Source organism: Octodon degus, unplaced genomic scaffold (genome assembly GCF_000260255.1).
Source record: "Octodon degus isolate 3935 unplaced genomic scaffold, OctDeg1.0 scaffold00003, whole genome shotgun sequence".
NCBI lineage: Eukaryota > Metazoa > Chordata > Mammalia > Rodentia > Octodontidae > Octodon > Octodon degus.
The window spans coordinates 26,478,555-26,483,666 of NW_004524579.1; the positions used below are offsets into that span (position 1 = coordinate 26,478,555).

The 5,112-nt window shown below is 40.3% G+C and overlaps 1 pseudogene; it reads right to left on the reverse strand.

The window, feature by feature from the left end:
• Window positions 1-3,765: 3,765 nt before the first annotated feature.
• On the reverse strand, window positions 3,766-5,112 carry LOC101576934 (annotated as a pseudogene).

Sequence of the window (5,112 nt, forward strand, 5' to 3'; positions counted from 1 at the left end):
ATATATATATATGATGGTGACCAAAACCAGAGGACTACGAGGACATCAGGATAAGTTTTCCTATATTGACTCACAGCTAAATATAGTTCAGACTAGACCCACATGACTTCAGCCCTGCTTGTTTATTGACAACAACTAGAGGGTTTCACTGACATGAATGTGATGCAACTTTGAGAAGTGGCTACATAAGTGTATGTAAATGGTGATCAGGGGACCAAACGAAAAGCTGCTAAGAGGCTTAAGACCAAAATAACGAAAACAGATCTGTTGACCACAGTGCTCACAGAAAAAAACAAAAAACAAAACAAAAATAAACCATTAAGGGGCAAAGATTAGGATACTGACTGTGGTGGTTGACACACTGTGTCAACTTGAGATGTCCAAAGGTTCGCTGGACCCACTTGTTGATTCCACACCCTGGGGCATGCAGGACCCCACCCTAGGGTGGGGAGGACCCCCCCAGGTGACTCAGCACAAAAGGGTATATAAAGGGGCCAAGGCATGCTTCTGTGCCCCATTTCCTGGGAGGAGTTCTGATCTTTGCAACACCACTTCACAGCCTGCCACTTCGGAGGCACTTTCTTTGCAGTCAGTGTAGATGGAAGAGAGGGAGTCCTGGTAGATGCCACAGCTGCTACTTGTCCTCTACTCTTGGTTATTTTCTGCCTCCATGAACTGCTGCTTTCTGCCTGGGAGCCAGCAGAGTATGGACTGAAACCTCCACTAACTGTGAGCTAAATAAACCTTTCTTTCATTTTGGGTGTTGTTATTTTGTCCCAGCAATGAATAAAAAATAACCAAGACACTGACAAAACAAGAGTCAAAAAGTGTCAAACTGAGCTGGCATCTTCCAGTAGATGGAAACTAGATTTAGGTCAATGTGATGTAAAAATAAACTGGAGAAATAAATTCCCCCAAATGATAAGAGACGATAAAAATCCTAAAACTAGTGGGCTGCCGCAAAAGTCAGGTGCTGGCTTCATTAGATTGACAGGAACTAATGGTTACCAAGATTAGGCCAGACCAGGCCACTTCTTAGACACCCAGAAGCCACGGTCACAATGAGAATAGGGGGCCAATTGATGGGGTGTCAGGGACCACAGATTAAAAATTGAGTCTAGGCAATATTTGAGGCTGTTCTTTTCCTACCCTTTGAATTAGATTGGAAATCCCTTGTTTTCTTCTGGTGACAGCTGAAGCCATAGGGCTTGTGATAGTGTGGCACTCACAGGGCAAACTAAGACCTGCTGAGGACAATAAAACTCTTTAAAGCAGTAGTTTTCCTTAAGGAAACTACAGTCTCCTTATTGTCTCATCCTTGCAAGAATGCTTTGTTCTTACTAGTCCACCATAATCACCATTACTGTTCCTGGAAACACTACCCTGCACCTACTGACCTTGACACAAATGTAATCAACTAACACCAAGATTTTGGCTGCCTCATGGCCTTCTGCTCCCTGTGAACAACTGGTCATCCCAGTTCCTCACTGCATCACCATTTTGTCTCTTACTCTTTCTTTTTACCATGCATTGTAACACCTTGCAGGAAATTAGGGCCTCATGATAAGTGTCCCTGATAATGGACTTTCTAGTAGATGGTAGAATTAAACAATAATGGCACAACATATTGGGCTGCTATCCAAAAATCATGTGACTTCTTAAAAAAATTTTATTTATTTGTTTATTGTCTATTTTGAGACAGGGTCTTGTTATGCAGTTGAGGCTGGCCTTGAGCTTACTTTGTAGTCTAGGCTGGTCTCAAACTTACAGTGATCCTCTTGCCTCATCCTCCCAAATGCTGACATTACAAGCATGTGTCACCACATCTGGCATCTTATATGTCTATTGTTAGAGCCACTGGAGTCTCAAAAAGAGACCATTTTTCTGATCTGAGAGGTATATAACAGCAACAACAAAAAGAGAGGTATAGGACTCCTTTGGTTTCTCAGGTACCCTGGGGAGAAATGGTGGGAGGAATGAGGAAAAGATAGACAAGAAGACAAGAGCTGGGTCAGATGATGACCTGTTGTCTGATTGGTAAACCACCCCTAGAAAAATAGTAAGGGCTTTTATTTATACCTTTGCAAAACTGCAAGGTTGCCTAGCGACTAATAGCCAACAATGTTCAGGCAGCATGTTTTTCTCAAGACTGAGGTTAGTTTGACTGTCTTAGGCAATGAGGCCTCCTCATCCTGCCCACTTAGCTTCATGGCTCCCAACATCTCTCCCTTTGCTGTTTTGTGTTCTGTACCAGTTGTAGAAGCTGTGATTGGAGAACTCTGTAGAAAGTAATCTTATTCTTGATGCCAGTCCAAAGATTTTTGGTATTTGTATTCAGCACTTTAACCCTATATAGTTCAATAGTCCATAAAGTGAGTTATTAGTACAGCTAGCAATTATCAGAAGTTGTTAGTGATTTGAACCTTTTATAGCTTAGCATATTACTATGGCATTAATTTTTTATATCTCATGGTTATACTTTTCTGCTGGACAGTTAAGATCAAGTTGAGACCCGTATTAATACATTTTAACTTTTGTTATCTAACAAGGTCTCCTCAGAATTTACCTTGGAACCATGTACAAAACCTCTTTAGATCTTCTATCAGTGTCAGCCATCTGGATGAGTCATGGCCATTGCCTGGTCATATTGCTTCCTATGAAAGCCTGAGAGATATTTTTCCTCTCCAGGTGACTCTCCTTAGGCACACTATGCATTGTAGAATCACTTTCCTGTGGGGGGTCCCATAATCTCCTTGATCAGAAAATCAGGGACTCAACTGAACTACAGGATGTTGCAGCAGATGTTCTCTTATGTCCTGAGTTCTCATTGACTTTGGAGGGCTTGAGCCAAAATATTGGTTATCTTAGCCCATTTCTCTCTTTAATTTTTTTTTTTTTTGTCTCCAAACCTCAGTTGTTAAACATCCAGAAGAGAAGCTTAATAACATTACCCTGTTGGGGCTGGTGAGATAGCTCAGTGGAATAACTGCTTGCCTGGTAAGCACAAGGTCCTGAGTTTGATCCCTGGTACAAAAAAAACCCCCAAAACCAAAAAACAAAAAAACCCTTAATGCACATAGTAAGCTTGACATCACTATTTTATCTGAATATCAAACACCTTAGAACACAAAATGGAACTGTTATTTTCTAACATACCTGCATATTCTAGTATACAAATCCCTATAGATTGTTAATAGACAACAGTTACATATTTTTCACAGAAACATTTAGAAATAAAAATCATACATAACTTTGGAGCATGACAATCCTGATGACATTTTGTGACATACTTAAATTTTCATTTTGACATAACCCTTTTTACCAATCATCACTATCTAATATATAAGGAACATCTGCCTACTCATCTTTTTTTGTTTTTTACATACCAACACTATGTATTTATTATTCATGGGCAATCAAGACTTACAAGACTTATCAGTATAACCATGTATGAAATATCACTTAGCAACATGGAGTGAAAAGAACAGTTATATATTTATATTAAAAATACACATACACACTCTCAAGTGCATACCATACACTGCTACAAGAGCAGGGGGCATCAGGCTGCAGAAGTTTTGCTATACATAACATATTGAAGGACCTCAAGCATAAAAATTGTACTTAAGTTATAAAAATAAAGTTTCTTTCTTTAAACATTTGATCTGAGCTCAAGCAAACAATGAACACCAATGATTTGATACAATTTCACACACTTGAAAACAACATACAATAGTCAATAGCAAAAAAAAAAGTCAATAGCTGCAAAAACAAACCCTAAAATATGAAAATTATAGGAGTGAATGATGCATTTAATTGAAAACAAGTTTACAGCAGATCTGTTACATCCTGGCTCTCAGATATTTAAGAATCTTGATTTTATTCAAACTACAAATTAAACCAGAACAAAATGATAGAGAAAAATCATTAATGCATACAGAGCATCAGTGTCCTGTAAGTTTCTTCATATACCTGCACTGGTGCAAGCGCATCATTTACCTGAAAAACCATAGTCACAAACTGAAAGAATACTCATACAAAACTATTTCCTTCTTAAAAAAGTACCACATACCATATATCTCATTAAAACAGAAAAACACAAACACACATAAACTAATGAAAAACTGTCTGTCTCCACCTCTTATCAATAAGGAAAGGCCAGAGTGACTCCTTAATTCCAATTCGAAATGGTGTTCGCTGGCCGATGCCCAAGGTCTCCAGTTTGGAGCAGTCGAGCTGAGCATTTCTTGGACACTGTGCTCCTAGGATGGGGCTGTCAGTAATAGGTGGTAAGTGGCTGCTGGGCAAGTTGAAAGCATCGGCGATTGCACATGCCATTTCATACTTTGTCATCTGCTCGTTGCCAGACCAGTGGAATGTTCCCTTAATTGACGGATCCAGTATTCTCTTCTCCGCCAGCTGCCGACACACAGTGGCTACATCCTTGACATGAGTGGGGAACCTCTGCTGCCAGTGGTCCATGTTTGCAGACTTGTTGCCGAACTGCACTTTATCAAACATAACAGTGACGGCGCTTTCTTCGAGCTTTTCAACCTCCCCATACAGAACAGGAATTCTCAAAACAGGAGCTCCTAAATTATTCTCCAAGATGGCCTGTTCTCCTTCCAATTTTGTTTTGCCATATAAATTTAGGGGGGCTGATATGTCTTCTTCTCAATAAGGTGGATTTGCTCCTTCAAACATAATCTGAGCTAATGTAGATAAGAAATGCTCCAACTGCAGCTGCTTCCTTTGCTAAATTCCCAGAAGCATCCACATTAAAGAAGCAGCATCTGGCTGATTCTCTACAACATCCAGTCTTCTCTTTGCTGCACAATGTACTATAACATGGGGCTGAAAATCATGAATGATGTGATGAACTGCTTTAGAATCCAACAGATTAACCTGTTCAGACTTTGGCCTTGCTCTTCTAAAACCACAACCAATCGCATGCCAGTTGTTCTGCTGGAATTCTTTGTACACAGCTCTACCTAGAAGCCTGGTGGCACTAGTCACCAGAACCCGCCTGCTGGGGATGTTCACTTTCTCCTCCACCAGCCGGCAGCAGCCGGGCACAAAGTGGATGGACAGCTCCTTCTTGCGCCCCAACAT